We start from the raw sequence: 19314 nt of genomic DNA on the forward strand, positions 1-19314 counted from the left end.
GGGATCGCAGTCGTCGGCCCTGAATTTTTCCTTCACCTCCTTGTTCAATAGTAACCCTCATAACTCTGTTTTCAGAGGTCGTATTTAAACTATTTCAGCTCATTGTAATGGTAACTTGTTAATTTTCCAAGTTGCATCAGAATTTCCTAATTCAGAGACCGTTCGATATGTCAAAAGTACGTTACAACTCTTCGATCGTCATTTTACAATTTGGTGTGCTAACCTTTTCAAATCGTGCGATCCAAAGGAGATGCCTATAGCACCATCATTTGATGTCAGATTGGGTCAATTTTTGGTAATTTGAAAGGTACTTTAGTGCTCTTTCATTTTTTATTAGAATCGTTGTATTCCGAGACCATTTGGGCATCCGTAAGTGGGATCGCAGTCATTGGTCCTGAATTTTCCTCCACTTTTGTGTCCAATAGTAATCCTCTTAACTCTCTCTTCAAAGGTCAAATTTACACTATTTCAGTTCATTGCAATGGTAACTTGTCAAGCTTCTAAGTTACACCAGAATTGGCTAATTTAGAGACCGTTCGAAATGTCAAAAGCATGTTGGAACTCTTTAATCATCATTTTACAATATGGTGTGTTAATCTTTCTAAATTATGCGATCCAACGGAGACTCCTACAACTCCACCATTTGATGTCGAATTGGGTCAATTTTTGGTCATTTGAAAGGTACTTTAGTGCTCTTTCATTTCTAATTGGAATCGTCGTATTCCGAGACCATTTGGGCATCCGTAAGTGGGATCGCTGTTGTCGGTCCTGAACTTTTCCTTCATCTCCTTGTCCAATAGTAACCCTCATAACTCTCTTTAGAGGTCAAATTTTGACTATTTTAGCTCATAACAATGATAACTTGTTGAGTTTCCAAGTTACAGCAAAATTGCCTAATTCAGAGACCGTTCGATATGTCCAAAGCACGATGGAACTCTTCGATCGTCGTTTTACAATATGTAGTGTTAATCTTTCCAAATCGTGCGATCCAACAGAGACGTCTACAACTCCACCATTTGATGCCGGATTGGGTCAATTTTTGGTCATTTGAAAGGTACTTTAGTGCTCTTTCATTTCTGACTGGAATCGTCGTATTCCAAGACCATTTGGGCATCCATAACTAGGATCGCAGTAATCAGTCCTGAATTTTTCCTTCGCCTCCTGGTCCAATAGTAACCCTTATAACTCTCTCTTCAGAGGTTAAATTTTGACTATTTCAACTCATTGCAATGGTAACTAGTTAAGTTTCCAAGTTGCGCCAGAATTGCCTAATTCAGAGACCGTTCGATATGCCAAAAGCATGTTGGAACTCTTCGTCGTCATTTTACAATATGGAGTGTTAAACTTTCCAAATTGTGCGATCCAATGGAGACGCCTATAATCCTTCATTGATGTCAGATTGGGTCGATTTTTGAATATTTGAACGGTACTTTACTGCTCTTTAATTTCTAACTAGAATCGTCGTATTCCGAGACCATTTGGGCATCCGTAACTGGGATCGCAGTTGTCGGTCTTAAAATTTTCCTTCATCCCCTTGTCCAATAGTAACCCTCATAACTCTCTCTTTAGAGGTTAAATTTAAACTATTTCAGCTCATAGCAATGGTAACTTGTCAAGCTTCCAAGTTGCACCAGAATTGCCTAATTCAGAGACTTTAATATGCCAAAAGTACTTTGGAACTCTTCGATAGTCATTTTACAATATGGAGTGTTAATCTTTCCAAATCGTGTGATCCAATGGAGACACCTGTAACTCCATCATTTGATGTTGAATTGGGTCAATTTTTGGTCATTTGAAAGGTACTTTAGTGGGCTTTCATTTCAGAGTAGAATCAGCGCATTTCGAGACCATTTGGGCATCCATAAGTGGTATCTTAGTCATCGGTCCTGAATTTTTCCTCCACTTCCTTGTCCAATAGAAAACCTCATAACTCTCTCTTCAGAGGTCGAATTTAGACTATTTCAGCACATTGTAATGGTAACTTGTAAAGCTTCCAACTTGCACCAGAATTCCCCTATTCAGAGACCGTTCGATATGCCAAAAGCACGTTGGAACTCTTCGACGTCATTTTACAATATGGAGTGTTAAACTTTCCAAATCGCGAGATCCAACGGAGATGACTATAACTCCTTCATTGATGTCGTATTGGGTTGATTTTTCATAATTTGAAAGGTACTTTAGTGCTCTTTTATTTCTGACTAGAATTGTCGTATTACGAGACCATTTGGGCGTCCGTAAGTGGGATCGCTGTCGTCGGTCCTGAATTTTTCCTTCAATGCCTTGTCCAATAGTAACCCTCATAACTCTCTCTTCAGAGGTCGAATTCAGACTATTTCAGCTCATAGCAATGGCAACTTGTCAAGCTTGCAAGTTGCACCAGAATTGCCTAATTCAGAGACCGTTCGATATGCCAAAAGCACGTCGGAACTCTTTGACGTCATTTTACAACATAGAGTCTTAAACTTTCCAAATCGCATAATCCAATGAAGTTGCCTATAACTCCAACATTTGATATCGGATTAGGTAGAATTTTGGTAATTAGAAAGGTACTTTTGTACTCTTTCATTTCTGACTGGAATCGTGTTATTTGGAGACCATTTAGGCATCCTTAAGTGGGATCACAGTCGACGGCTCTGAATTTTACCTTCACCTCCTTGTCCAATAGTAACCCTCACAACTCTCTCTTCAGAGGTCATATTTTGACTATTTCAGCTCATTGCAATGGTAACTTGTTAAGTTTCCAAGTTGCACCAGAATTGCCTAATTCAGAGACTGTTTGATATGCCAAAAGTATGTTGGAACTCTTCGATCATCATTTTACAATATGGAGTGTTAATCTTTCCAAATCATGCGTTCCAATGGAGACACCTATAACTCCATCATTTGATGTCGAATTGGGTCAATTTTTGGTCATTTGAAAGGTACTTTAGCGCTCTTTCATTTCAGACTGGAATCGGCGCATTCCGAGACCATTTGGGCATCCATAAGTGGTATCCTAGTCATCAGTCTTGAATTTTTCCTCCACTTCCTTGTCCTATAGAAAACCTCATAACTCTCTCTTCAGAGGTTGAATTTAGACTATTTCAGCACATTGTAATGGTAACTTGTAAAGCTTTCAAGTTAACCAGAATTCCCCTATTCAGAGACCGTTCGAAATGCCAAAAACACGTTGGAACTCTTCGACGTCATTTTACAATATGGAGTGTTAAACTTTCCAAATCGCGAGAACCAGTGGAGAAGCCTATAACTCCTTCATTGATGTCGGATTGGGTCAATTTTTCATAATTTGAAAGGTACTTTAGTGCTCTTTCATTTCTGACTAGAATCGTCGTATTCCGAGACCATTTGGGTATCGGTAAGTGGGATCGTAGTCGTCGGTCTTGAATTTTTCCTTCAACGCCTTGTCCAATAGTAACCCTCATAACTCTCTCTTCAGAGGTCAAATTTAGACTATTTCAACTCATAGCAATGGCAACTTGTTAAGCTTCCAAGTTGCAACATAATTGCCTAATTCAGAGACCGTTCGATATGCCAAAAGCACGTTGGAACTCTTCGATCGTCATTTTACAATATGGAGTGTCAATCTTTCCAAATGGCGTGATCCAATAGCGACGCCTATAACTACATCGTTTAATATCAGATTGGGTCAATTTTTGGTCATTTGAAAGGTACTTTCGCACTCTTTCATTTCTGACTGGGATCGTCATATTCCGAGACCATTTGGGCATCCATAAGTGGGATTGCAGTCATAGGTCCAAAATTTTTCCTTCATCTCCTTGTCCAATAGTAACCCTCATAACTCCCTCTTCAGAGGTGAAATTTCAACTATTTCGGCTCATTGCATTGGTAACTTGTTAAGTTCCCAATTTGCACCAGAATTGCCTAACAAAGAGACCGTTCGATATGCCTAAAGCACGATGGAACTCTTTGATCGTCATTTTACAATATGGAGTGTTAATCTTTCCAAATCACACGATCAACGTATACGCCTATAACTCTATCATTTGATGTCGGATTGGGTCGGAATTTAGTCATTTAAAAGGTACTTTAGTACTCTTTCATTTCCGACTGGAATCATCGTATTCCGAGACCAGTTGGGCATCCTAAGTGGGATCACAGTCGTCGGTCCTAAATTTTTCCTTCATAGCCTTGTCCAATAGTAACCCTCATAACTCTCTCTTCAAAGGTCAAATTTAGACTATTTCAACTCATAGTAATGGCAACTTGTTAAGCTTCCAAGTTAAACCAGAATTGCCTAATTCAAAGGCCGTTCGATATGCCAAAAGCACGTTAGAACTCTTCGACGTCATTTTCAATATGGAGTGTTAATCTTTGCAAATCGCGTGATCCAACGGAGATGCCTATAACTCCATCATTTGATGTCGGATTGGGTCGATTTTTGGTCATTTGAAAAGTACTTTAGTGCTCTTTCATTTCTTAATGGAATTGTCGTATTCCGAGACCATTTGGGCATCCGTAAGTGGGATCGCAGTCGTCGGTCCTGAATTTTTCCTTCATCTCCTTGTTCAATAGTAACCCTCATAACTCTCTCTTCAGAGGTCAAATTTTGACTATTTCAGCTCATTGCAATGGTAACTTGTCAAGCTTCCAAGTTGCACTAGAATTGCCTAATTCAGAGACCGTTCGATATGCCAAAAGCACGTTGGAACTCTTCGATCGTCATTTTACAATATGGAGTGTTAATCTTTCCAAATCGCGCGATCCAACGGAGACGCCTACAACTCCATCATTTGATGTCGGATTGGGTCAATTTTTGGTCATTTGAAAGGTACTTTAGTGCTCTTTCATTTCTGACTGGAATCGTCGTATTCCGAGACCATTTGGGCATCCGTAACTGGGATCGCAGTCATCGGTCCTGAATTTTTCCTCCACTTTCGTGTCCAATAGTAATCTCATAACTCTCTCTTCAAAGGTTGAATTTAGACTATTTCAGTTCATTGCAATGGTAACTTGTCAAGCTTCCAAGTTGCACCAGAATTGCCTAATTCAGAGGTCGTTTGATATGCCAAAAGCATGTTGGAACTCTTCGATCGTCATTTTACAATATGGAGAGTTAGTTAATCTTTCCAAATCACGTGATCCAATGAAAATGCCTACAACTACACCATTTGATGTCGGATTGGGTCAATTTTTGGTCATTTGAAAGGTATGTTAGTGCTCTTTCATTTCTGACTGGAATCGTCGTATTCCGAGACCATTTGGGCATCTGTAAGTGGGATCGTAGTCGTCGGTCCTGAAGTTTTCTTTCATCTCCTTGTCCAATAGTATCCCTCATAACTCTCTCTTCAGAGGTCAAAATTTGACTATTTCAGCTCATAGCAATGGTAACTTGTTAAGTTTCCAAGTTGCACCAAAATTGCCTAATTCAGAGACCGTTCGATATGTCAAAAGCACGTTAGAACTCGTCGATCGTCATTTTACAATTTGGAGTGTTAATCTTTCCAAATCGCGTGATCCAATGGAGACGCCTATAACTACATCATTTAATGTTGAATTGGGTCGAGTTTTGGTCATTTGAAAAGTACTTTAATGCTCTTTCATTTCTAAATGGAATCGTCGTATTCCGAGACCATTTGGGCATCCATAAGTGGGATCTTAGTCGTCAGTCATGAATTTTTCCTCCACCTCCTTGTCCAATAGTAACCCTCATATGTCTCTCTTCAAACGTCGAATTTTGACAAGTTGCACTAGAATTGCCTAATTCAGAGACCGTTCGATATGCCAAACGTACATTGGAACCCTTCGATCGTCATTTTAAAATATGGAGTGTTAATCTTTCCAAATCACGCGATCTTACGGAGATGCCTATAACTCTATCATTTAATGTCAGATTGGGTTGATTTTTGGACATTTGAAAGGTACTTTAGTGCTCTTTCTTTTTGACTGGAATCGTCGTATTCCGAGACCATTTGGACATCCGTAAGTGGGATCGCAGACGTCGGTCCTAAATTTTTCCTTCATCTCCTTGTCTAATAGTAACCCTCATAAATCTCTCTTCAGAGGTCTAATTTTGACTATTTCAACTCATTGCAATGGTAACTTGTTAAGTTTCCAAGTTGTAGCAGAATTGCCTAATTCAGAGACCGTTCGATATGCCCACAGCACGTTGGAACCCTTCAATCGTCATTTTACAATATGGAGTGTTAATCTTTTCAAATCGCACGATCCAATGGAGACTCCTATAACTCCATCATTTGATGTCAGATTGGGTCAATTTTTGGTCATTTGAAAGGTACTTTAGCGCTCTTTCATTTCTGACTTGAATCATAGTATTCCGAGACCATTTAGGCATCTGTAAGTGGGATCGCAGTCGTCGGTCCTGAATTTTTCCTTCATCTCCTTATCCAATAGTAACCCTCATAACTCTCTCTTCAGAGGTCAAATTTAGATTATTTCAGCTCATTGCAATGGTAACTTGTCAAGCTTCCAAGTTGCACCAGAATTGCCAAATTCAGAGACCGTTCGATATGCCAAACGCACGTCGGAACTCTTCGATCGTCATTTTACAATATGAAGGGTTAATCTTTCCAAATCCAGTGTTTCAACAGAGATGCTTATAACTCCATCATTTGATGTCAGATTTGGTTGACTTTTGGTCATTTGAAAGGTACTTTAGTGCTCTTTCATTTCTGATTGGAATGTCGTATTCCGAGACCATTTGGGCATCCGTAAGTGGGATCGCAGTCATCGGTCCTGAATTTTTCCTCCACTTCCTTGTCCAATAGTAACCCTAATAACTCTATCTTCAGAGGTCAAATTTTGACTATTTCAGCTCATTGCAATGGTAACTAGTTAAGTTTCCAAGTTACGCCAGAATAGCCTAATTTAGAGACCGTTCGATATGGCAAAAGCATGTTGGAACTCTTCGATCGTCATTCTACAATATGGAGTGTTAATCTATCCAAGTCGGGCGATCAAACGGAGACGGCTATATCTCCGTCATTTGATGTCGGATTGGGTCAATTTTTGGTAATTTGAAAGGTACTTTAGTGCTCTCTCATTTCTGACTGGAATTTTCATATTCCGAGACCATTTGGGCATCTGTAAGTGGGATCGCAGTCGTCGGTCCTGAATTTCTCCTTCATCTCCTTGTTTAATAGTAACCCTAATAACTCTCTCTCTTCAGAGGTCAAATTTAGACTATTTCAGCTCATAGCAATGGTAACTTGTCAAGCTTCCAAGTTGCACCAGAATTGCCTAATTCAGAGACCGTTCGATATGCCAAAAGCACGTTGGAACTCGTCGATCGTCATTTTACAATATGGAGTGTTAATCTTTCCAAATCGCGCGATCCAACGGAGACGCCTATAACTACATCATTTAATGTCGGATAGGGTCAATTTTTGGTCATTTGAAAAGTACTTTAGTGCTCTTTCATTTCTGAATGGAATCGTCGTATTCTGAGACCATTTGGGCATCCGTAAGTGGGATCGCAGTCGTCGGTCCTGAATTTTTCCTTCATCTCCTTGTTCAATAGTAACCCTCATAACTCTCTCTTCAGAGGTCAAATTTTGACTATTTCAGCTCATTGCAATGGTAACTTATTAAGTTTCCAAGTTGCACCAGAATTGCCTAATTCAGAGACCGTTCGATATGCCAAAAGCACGTTGGAACTCTTCGATCGTCATTTTACAATATGGAGTCTTAAACTTTCCAAATTGCGCGATCCAATGGAGACCCCTATAACTCCTTCATTTGATGTCAGATTGGGTCAATTTTTGAACATTTGAAAGGTACTTTAGTGCTCTTTCATTTCTGACTAGAATGGTCGTATTCCGAGACCATTTGGGCATCCGTAACTGGGATCACAGTCGTCGGTCCTAAATTTTTCCTTCATCCCCTTGTCCAATAGTAACCCTCATAACTCTCTCTCTTTAGAGGTCGAATTTAGACTATTTCAGCTCATAGCAATGGTAACTTGTCAAGCTTCCAAGTTGCACCAGAATTGCCTAATTCAGAGACCGTTCGATATGCCAAAAGCATGTTGGAACTCTTCGATCATCATTTTACAATATGGAGTGTTAATCTTTCCAAATCACGCGATCCAATGGAGACGCATATAACTACATCATTTAATGTCAGATTGGGTCAATTTTTGGTCATTCGAAAGATACTTTAGTTCTCTTTCATTTCTGAATGGAATCGTCGCATTTCGGGACCATTTGGGCATCCATAAGTGGGATCGCAGTCGTCGGTCCTGAATTTTTCCTTCATCTCCTTGTCCAATAGTAACCCTCATAACTCTCTCTTCAGAGGTCAAATTTTGACTATTTCAGCTCATTGCAATGGTAACTTGTTAAGTTTCCAAGTAGCACCAGAATTGCCTAATTCAGAGACCGTTCAATATGCCCAAAGCACGATGGAACTCTTCGATCGTCGTTTTATAATATGGAGTGTTAATCTTTACAAATCGTGCGATCCAATGGAGACGCCTTTAACTCCATCATTTGATGTCGGATTGGGTCGATTTTTGGTCATTTGAAAGGTACTTTAGCGCTCTTTCATTTCTGACTGGAATCGTCCTATTCCGCGACCATTTGGGTATCCGTAAGTGGGATCGCAGTCGTAGGTCCTGAATTTTTCATTCATCTCCTTGTCCAATAGTTACCCTCATAACTCTCTCTTTAGAGGTCAAATTTTGACTATTTCAGCTCATTGCAATGGTAACTTGTTAAGTTTCCAAGTTGCACCAGAATTGCCTAATTCAGAGACCGTTCGATATGCCCAAAGCACGATGGAACTCTTCGATCGTCATTTTACAATATGGAGTGTTAATCTTTCCAAATCGCGTGATCCAATGGGGACGCCTATAATTCCATCATTTGATGTCGGATTGGGTCAATTTTTGGTCATTTGAAAGGTACTTTAGTGCTCTTTCATTTGACTGGAATCGTCGTATTCCGAGACCATTTGGGCATCCATAAGTGGGATCGCAGTCGTCGGTCCTGAATTTTTCCTTCATCTCCTTGTCCAATAGTAACCCTCATAACTCTCTCTTTAGAGGTCAAATTTTGACTATTTCAGCTCATTGCAATGGTAACTTGTCAAGCTTCCAAGTTGCACCAGAATTGCCTAATTCAGAGACCGTTCGATATGCCAAAAGCACGTTGGAACTCTTCGATCGTCATTTTACAATATGGAGTGTTAATCTTTCCAAATCGCGTGATCCAATGGAGACGCCTATAACTCCATCATTTGATGTTGGATTGGGTCAATTTTTGGTCATTTGAAAGGTACTTTAGTGCTCTTTCATTTCTGACTGGAATCATCGTATTCCGAGACCATTTGGGCATCCGTAAGTGGGATCGCAGTCGTCGGTCCTGAATTTTTCCTCCACTTCCTTGTCCAATAGTAACCCTCATAACTCTCTCTTCAGAGGTCGAATTTAGACTATTTCAGATCATTGCAATGGTAACTTGTCAGGCTTCCAAATTGCACCAGAATTGCCTAATTCAGAGACCGTTCGATATACTAAAAGGACATTGGAACTCTTCGATCGTCATTATTCAATATGGATTGTTAATCTTTCCAAATCGCACGATCCAACGGAGACGCCTATAACTACATCATTTAATGTCGGATTGGGTCAATTTTTGGTCATTTGAAAAGTACTTTAGTGCTCTTTCATTTCTGAATGGAATCATCATATTCCGAGACCATTTGGGCATCCGTAAGTGGGATCGCAGTCGTCGGTCCTGAATTTTTCCTTCATCTCCTTGTCCAATAGTAACCCTCATAACTCTCTCTTCAGAGGTCAAATTTAGACTATTTCAGCTCATTGCAATGGTAACTTGTCAAGCTTCCAAGTTGCACAAGAATTGCCTAATTCAGAGACCGTTCGATATGCCAAAAGCACGTTGGAACTCTTCGATCGTCATTTTACAATATGGAGTGTTAATCTTCCCAAATAGCGTGATCCAATGGAGACGCCCATAACACTATCATTTGATGTCGAATTGGGTCAACTTTTGGTCATTTGAAAGGTACTTTAGTGCTCTTTCATTTCTGACTGGAATCGTTGTATTCCGAGACCATTTGGGCATCCGTAAGTGGGATTGCAGTCGTCGGTCCTGAATTTTTCCTTCATCTCCTTGTCCAATAGTAACCCTCATAACTCTCTCTTCAGAGGTCAAATTTAGACTATTTCAGCTCATTGCAATGGTAACTTGTCAAGCTTCCAAGTTGCACCAGAATTGCCTAATTCAGAGACCGTTCGATATGCCAAAAGCACGTTGGAACTCTTCGATCGTCATTTTACAATATGGAGTGTTAATCTTTCCAAATCATGCGATCCAACGGAGATGCCTATAACTCCATCATTTAATGTCGGATTGGGTTGATTTTTGGACATTTGAAAGGTACTTTAGTGCTCTTTCATTTCTGACTGGAATCATCGTATTCCGAGACCATTTGGGCATCCGTAAGTGGGATCGCAGTCATCGGTCCTGAATTTTTCCTTCATCTCCTTGTTCAATAGTAACCCTCATAACTCTCTCTCTTCAGAGGTCGAATTTAGACTATTTCAGCTCATAGCAATGGTAACTTGTCAAGCTTCCAAGTTGCACTAGGATTGCCTAAATCAGAGACCATTCGATATGCCAAAAGCACGTTGGAACTCTTCGATCCTCATTTTACAATATGGTGTGTTAATCTTTCCGAATTGCGCGATCCAATGGAGATGCCTATAACTACATCATTTAATGTCAGATTGGGTCGATTTTTGGTCATTTGACACTTTAGTGCTCTTTCATTTCTGAATGGAATCATCGTATTCCGAGACCATTTGGGCATCCATAAGTGGGATCGCAGTCGTCGGTCCTGAATTTTTCCTTCATCTCCTTGTCCAATAGTAACCCTCATAACTCTCTCTTCAGAGGTCAAATTTTGACTATTTCAGCTCATTGCAATGGTAACTTGTTAAGTTTCCAAGTTGCACCAAAATTGCCTAATTCAGAGACCGTTCGATATGCCAAAAGCACGTTGGAACTCTTCGATCGTCATTTTACAATATGGAGTGTTAATCTTTCCAAATCATGCGTTCCAATGGAGACGCCTATAACTCCATCATTTAATGTCGGATTGGGTCAATTTTTGGACATTTGAAAGGTACTTTAGTGCTCTTTCATTTCTGACTGGAATCGCCGTATTCCGAGACCATTTGGGCATCCGTAAGTGGGATCGCAGTCGTCGGTCCTGAATTTTTCCTGTGCCTCCGTGTCCAATAGTAACCCTCATAACTCTCTTCTAAGGTCAAATTTTGACTATTTCCAAGTTGCGCCAGAATTGCCTAATTCAAAGACCGTTCGATATGCTAAAAGCACGTTGGAACTCTTCGACGTCATTTACCATATGGAGTGTTAAACTTTCCAAATCACGCGATCCAATGGAGACGCCTATAATTCCATCATTTGATGTCGGATTGGGTCAATTTTTGGTAATTTGAAAGGTACTTTAGTGCTCTTTCATTTCTGACTAGAATCGTCGTATTCCGAGACCATTTGGGCATCCGTAAGTGGGATCGCAGTCGTCGGTCCTGAATTTTTCCTTCATCTCCTTGTCCAATAGTAACCCTCATAACTCTCTTCAGAGGTCAAATTTAGACTATTTCAGCTCATTGCAATGGTAACTTGTCAAGCTTCCAAGTTGCACCAGAATTGCCTAATTCAGAGACCGTTCGATATGCCAAAAGCACGTTGGAACTCTTCGATCGTCATTTTACAATATGGAGTGTTAATCTTTCCAAATCGTGCGATCCAATGGAGATGCCTATAACTACATCATTTAATGTCAGATTGGGTTGATTTTTGGTCATTTGAAAAGTACTTTAGTGGTCTTTCATTTTTGAATGGAATCGTTGTATTTCGAGACCAAATGGGCATCCTTAAGTGGGTTCGCAGTCGTCGGTCCTGAATTTTTCCTTCATCTCCTTGTTCAATAGTAACCCTCATAACTCTCTCTCTTTAGAGGTCAAATTTTGCCTATTTTAGCTCATTGCAATGGTAACTTGTCAAGCTTCCAAGTTGCACTAGAATTGCCTAATTCAGAGACCGTTCGATATGCCTAAAGCACGTTGGAACTCTTCGATCATCATTTTACAATATGGAGTGTTAATATTTCCAAATCGCGCGATCCAACGGAGATGCCTATAACTCCATCATTTGATGTAGGATTGTGTCAATTTTTGGTAATTTGAAAGGTACTTTAGTGCTCTTTCATTTCTGACTTGAATCGTCGTATTCCGAGAACATTTGATCATCCGTAAGTGGGATCGCAGTCGGCGGTCCTGAATTTTTCCTTCATCGCCTTGTCCAATAGTAACCCTCATAACTCTCTCTTCAGAGGTTGAATTCAGACTATTTCAGCTCATAGCTATGGCAACTTGTCAAGCTTGCAAGTTGCACCAGAATTGCCTAATTCAGAGACCGTTCGATATGCCAAAAGCACGTTGGAACTCTTCGACGTCATTTTACAACATAGAGTGTTAAACTTTCCAAATCACGTGATCCAATGGAGATGCCTATAACTCCATCATTTGATGTTGGATTGGGTAGAATTTTGGTAATTAGAAAGATAATTTAGTTCTCTTTCATTTCTGACAGGAATCATCGTATTTGGAGACCATTTGAGCATCCTTAAGTGGGATCACAGTCGTCGGCCCTGAATTTTTCCTTCATCTCCTTGTCCAATAGTAAGCCTCATAACTCTCTCTTCAGAGGTCAAATTTTGACTATTTCAGCTCATTGCAATAGTAACTTGTTAAGTTTCCAAGTTGCATAAGAATTACCTAATTCAGAGACCGTTCAATATGCCAAAAGCACGTTGGAACTCTTCGATCGTCATTTTACAATATGGAGTGTTAATCTTTCCAAATCGTGAGATCCAATGGAGACGCCTATAAATCCTTCATTTGATGTTGGATTGGGTCAATTTTTGGTAATTTGTAAGGTACTTTATTGCTCGTTCATTTCTGACTGGAATTTTCGTATTCCGAGACCATTTGGGCATCCGTAAGTGGGATCACAGTCGTCGGTCCTGAATTTTTCCTTCATCACCTTATCCAATAGTAACCCTCATAACTCTCTTCAGAGGTCGAATTTAGACTATTTCAGCTCATTGCAACGGTAACTTGTCAAGCTTCCAAGTTGCACCAGAATTGCCTAATTCAGAGGCCGTTCGATATGCCAAAAGCATGTTGGAACTCTTCGATCGTGATTTTACAATGAGTGTTAATCTTTCCCAATAGCGTGATCCAACAGAGACGCCTATAACTCTATCATTTGATGTCAGATTTGATCGATTTTTAGTAATTTGAAAGGTACTTTAGTGCTCTTTCATTTCTGACAGGAGTCGTCGTATTCCGAGACCATTTGGGCATCCAAAAGTGGGATCGCAATCGTCGGTCCTGAATTTTTCCACCACCTCCCCTCATAACTCTCTCTTCAGAGGTTGAATTTAGACTATTTCAGCTCATTGCAATGGCAACTTGTCAAGCTTCCAAGTTACACCAGAATTGCCTAATTCAGAGACCGTTCGATATGCCAAAAGGACGTTGGAACTTTGCGATCGCCATTTTACAATATGGAGTGTTAATCTTTCCAAACCGGGCGATCCAACGGAGACGCCTATAACTCCATCATTTGATGTCAGATTGGGTCGATTTTTGGTAATTTGAAAGGTACTTTAGTGCTCTTTCATTTCTGATTGGAATTTTCATAATCCGAGACCATTTAGGCATCTGTAAGTGGGATCGCAGTCGTCAGTCCGAAATTTTTCATTCATTGCCTTGTCCAATAGTAACCCTCATAACTCTCTCTTCAGAGGTCGAATTTTGACTATTTCAACTTATTACAATGGCAACTCGTCAAGCTTCCAAGTTGCACCAGAATTGCCTAATTCAGAGACCGTTCGATATGCCAAAAGCACGTTGGAACTCTTCGATCGTCATTTTACAATATGGAGTGTTAATCTTTTCAAATTGCGCGATCCAACGGAGACTCCTATAACTACATCATTTGATGTTAGATTGGGTCAATTTTTGGTCATTTGAAAGGTACTTTAGCACTCTTTCATTTCAGACTTGAATCATAGTATTCCGAGACCAATTAGGCATCTGTAAGTGGGATTGCAGTCGTCGGTCCTGAATTTTTCCTTCATTCCTTATCCAATAGTAACCCTCATAACTCTCTCTTCAGAGGTTGAATTTAGATTATTTTAGCTCATTGCAATGGTAACTTGTCAAGCTTCCAAGTTGCACCAGAATTGCCAAATTCAGAGACCGTTCGATATGCCAAACGCACGTCAGAACTCTTCGATCATCATTTTACAATATGAAGGGTTAATCTTTTCAAATCTTGCATTTCAATACAGATGCTTATAGCTCCATCATTTGATGTCAGATTTGGTCAAATTTTGGTCATTTGAAAGGTACTTTAGTGCTATTTCATTTCTGATTGGAATATCGTATTCCGAGACCATTTGGGCATCCGTAAGTGGGATCGCAGTCATCGGTCCTGAATTTTTCCTCCACTTCCTTGTCCAATAGTAACCCTAATAACTCTATCTTCAGAGGTCAAATTTTGACTATTTCAGCTCATTGCAATGGTAACTAGTTAAGTTTCCAAGTTACGCCAGAATTGCCTAATTCAGAGACCGTTCGATATGCCAAAAGCACGTTGGAACTCTTCGACGTCATTTTACAATATGGAGTGTTAAACTTTCTAAATTGCATGATCCAATGGAGACCTTTATAACTCCTTCATTTGATGTCAGATTGGGTCAATTTTTGAACATTTGAAAGGTACTTTAGTGCTCTTTAATTTTTAACTAGAATCGTCATATTCTGAGACCATTTGGGCGTCCAGAATCGATTGCAGTCGTCGGTCCTAAATTTTTCCTTCATCCCCTTGTCCACCGCGGACCATAACTCTCTCTCTTTAGCGGTCGACCAGACCATTTCCAATCCGACATCAAATGGTGGAGTTGTAGGCGTCTCCATTGGATCGCGTGATTTGGAAAGATTAACTCTCCATATTGTAAAATGACGATCGAAGAGTTCCAACGTGCTTTTGGCATATCGAACGGTCTCTGAATTAGGCAATTCTGGTGCAACTTGGAAGCTTGACAAGTTACCATTGCAATGAACTGAAATAGTCTAAATTTGACCTTTGAAGAGAGAGTTATGAGGATTACTATTTGACATGGAAGTGGAGGAAAAATTCAGGACCGATGACTGTGATCCCACTTACGGATGCCCAAATGGTCTCGGAATACGACGATTCCAGTCAGAAATGAAGCAGCACTAAAGTACCTTTCAAATGACCAAAAATTGACCCAATCCGACATCAATTGATGGTGTTATAGGCATCTCCATTGGATCACGCGATTTGAAAAGATTAACACTCCATATTGTAAAATGACGATCGAAGAGTTCCAACGTGCTTTCGGCATATCGAACGGTCTCTGAATTAGGCAATTCTGGTGCAACTTGGAAACTTAACAAGTTACCATTGCAATGAGCTGAAATAGTCAAAATTTGACCTCTGAAGAGAGAGTTATGAGGGTTACTATTGAACAAGGAGATGAAGGAAAAATTCAGGACCGACGACTGCGATCCCACTTACGGATGCCCAAATGGTCTCGGAATACGACGATTCCATTCAGAAATGAAAGAGCACTAAAGTACTTTTCAAATGACCAAAAATTGACCCTATCCGACATTAAATGATGTAGTTATAGGCGTCTCCGTTGGATCGCACGATTTGGAAAGATTAACACTCCATATTGTAAAATGATGATCGACGAGTTCCAACGTGCTTTCGGCATATCGAACGGTCTCTGAATTAGGCAATTCTGGTGCAACTTGGAAGCTTGACAAGTTACCATTGCTATGAGCTGAAATAGTCTAAATTCGACCTCTGAAGAGAGAGAGTTATGAGGGTTACTATTCGACAAGGAGATGAAGGAAAAATTCAGGACCGACGACTGCGATCCCACTTACGGATGCCCAAATGGTCTCGGAATACGACGATTCCATTTAGAAATGAAAGAGCACTAAAGTACTTTTCAAATGACCAAAAATTGACCCAATCCGACATTAAATGATGTAGTTATAGGCGTCTCCATTGGATCACGCGATTTGGAAAGATTAACACTCCATATTGTAAAATGACGATCGAAGAGTTCCAACGTGCTTTTGGCATATCGAACGGTCTCTGAATTAGGCAATTCTGGTGCAACTTGGAAGCTTGACAAGTTACCATTGCTATGAGCTGAAATAGTCTAAATTCGACCTCTGAAGAGAGAGAGAGTTATGAGGGTTACTATTGGACAAGGGGATGAAGGAAAAATTCAGGACCGACGACTGCGATCCCACTTACGGATGCCCAAATGGTCTCGGAATACGACGATTCCAGTCAGAAATGAAAGAGCACTAAAGTACCTTTCAAATGACCAAAAATTGACCCAATCCGACATCAATTGATGGTGTTATAGGCGTCTCCATTGGATCGCGTGATTTGAAAAGATTAACACTCCATATTGTAAAATGACGATCGAAGAGTTCCAACGTGCTTTCGGCATATCGAACGGTCTCTGAATTAGGCAATTCTGGTGCAACTTGGAAACTTAATAAGTTACCATTGCAATGAGCTGAAATAGTCAAAATTTCACCTCTGAAGAGAGAGTTATGAGGGTTACTATTGAACAAGGAGATGAAGCAAAAATTCAGGACCGACGACTGCGATCCCACTTACGGATGCCCAAATGGTCTCGGAATACGATGATTCCATTCAGAAATGAAAGAGCACTAAAGTACTTTTCAAATGACAAAAAATTGACCCTATCCGACATTAAATGATTTAGTTATAGGCGTCTCCGTTGGATCGCACGATTTGGAAAGATTAACACTCCATATTGTAAAATGATGATCGACGAGTTGACATATCGAACGGTCTCTGAATTAGGCAATTCTGGTGCAACTTGGAAGCTTGACAAGTTACCATTGCTATGAGCTGAAATAGTCAAAATTTGACCTCTGAAGAGAGAGTTATGAGGGTTACTATTGGACAAGGAGATGAAGGAAAAATTCAAGACCGACGACTGCGATCCCACTTACGGATGCCCAAATGGTCTCGAAATACGACGATTCCAGTCAGAAATGAAAGAGCACTAAAGTACCTTTCAAATGACCAAAAATTGACCCAATCCGACATTAAATGATGGAGTTATAGGCGTCTCCATTGGATCGCACGATTTGGAAAGATTAACACTCCATATTGTAAAATGACGATCGAAGAGTTCCAACGTGCTTTTGGCATATCGAACGGTCTCTGAATTAGGCAATTCTGGTGCAACTTGGAAGCTTGACAAGTTACCATTGCAATGAGCTAAAATAGTCTAAATTCGACCTCTGAAGAGAGAGTTATGAGGGTTACTATTGGACAAGGAGATGAAGGAAAAATTCAGGACCGACGACTGCGATCCCACTTACGGATGCCCAAATGGTCTCAGAATACGACGATTCCAGTAAGAAATGAAAGAGCACTAAAGTACCTTTCAAATGACCAAAAATTGACCCAATCCGACATCAAATGATGGAGTTATAGGCATCTCCATTGGATCACACGATTTGGAAAGATTAACACTCCATATTGTAAAATGACGATCGAAGAGTTCCAACGTGCTTTTGGCATATCGAACGGTCTCTGAATTAGGCAATTCTGTGCAACTTGGAAGCTTGACAAGTTACCATTGCAATGAGCTGAAATAGTCAAAATTTGACCTCTGAAGAGAGAGTTATGAGGGTTACTATTGGACAAGGAGATGAAGGAAAAATTCAGGACCGATGACTGCGATCCCACTTACGGATGCCCAAATGGTCTCAGAATACGATGATTCCAGTCAAAAATGAAAGAGCACTAAAGTACCTTTCAAATGACCAAAAATTGACCCAATCCAACATCAAATGATGGAGTTATAGGCGTCTCCATTGGATCGCGCGATTTGGAAAGATTAACACTCCATATTGTAAAATGACGATCGAAGAGTTCCAACGTGCTTTTGGCATATCGAACGGTCTCTGAATTAGGCAATTCTGGTGCAACTTGGAAGCTTGACAAGTTACCATTCAATGAACTGAATTAGTCTAAATTTGACCTTTGAAGAGAGAGTTATGAGGATTACTTTTAGCTAAGGAGATGAAGGAAAAATTCAGGACCGATGACTGCGATCCCACTTACGGATGCCCAAATGGTCTCGGAATACGACGATTCCAGTCAGAAATGAAGCAGCACTAAAGTACCTTTCAAATGACCAAAAATTGACCCAATCCGACATCAATTGATGGTGTTATAGGCGTCTCCATTGGATCGCACGATTTGAAAAGATTAACACTCCATATTGTAAAATGATGATAGAAGAGTTCCAACATGCTTTCGGCATATCGAAAGGTCTCTAAATTAGGCAATTCTGGTCTCATCAGGAAGCTTGCAATGAGCTGAAATAGTCAAAATTTGACCTCAAAGAGAGTTATGAGGGTTACAAAAGGAGATGAAGGAAGAATTCAGGACCGACGACTGCGATCCCACTTACGGATGCCCAAATGGTCTCGGAATACGACGATTCCAATCAAAAATGAAAGAGCACTAAAGTACCTTTCAAATTGCCATAAATTGACCAAATCGGACATCAAATGATGGAGTTATAGGCATCTCCATTGGATCGCACGATTTGGAAAGATTAACACTCCATATTGTAAAATGACGATCGAAGAGTTCCAACGTGCTTTTGGCATATCGAACGGTCTCTGAATTAGGCAATTCTGGTGCAACTTGGAAACTTAACAAGTTACCATTGCAATGAGCTGAAATAGTCAAAATTTGACCTCTGAAGAGAGAGTTATGAGGGTTACTATTGGACAAGGAGATGAAGGAAAAATTCAGGACCGACGACTGCGATCCCACTTACGGATGCCCAAATGGTCTCGGAATACGACGATTCCATTTAGAAATGAAAGAGCACTAAAGTACCTTTCAAATGACCAAAAATTGACCCAATCCGACATTAAATGATGGAGCTATAAGGGTCTTCATTGGAATGCATGATTTGGAAAGATTAACACTCCATATTGTAAAATGACGATCGAAGAGTTCCAACGTGCTTTGGGCATATCGAACGGTCTCTGAATTAGGCAATTCTGGTGCAACTTGGAAGCTTTACAAGTTACCATTGCAATGTGCTGTAATAGTCTAAATTCGACCTCTGAAGTGAGAGTTATGAGGGTTTCTATTGGACAAG

This window comes from Magnolia sinica, chromosome 4 (genome assembly GCF_029962835.1).
Source record: "Magnolia sinica isolate HGM2019 chromosome 4, MsV1, whole genome shotgun sequence".
Classification (NCBI taxonomy): Eukaryota; Viridiplantae; Streptophyta; class Magnoliopsida; order Magnoliales; family Magnoliaceae; genus Magnolia; species Magnolia sinica.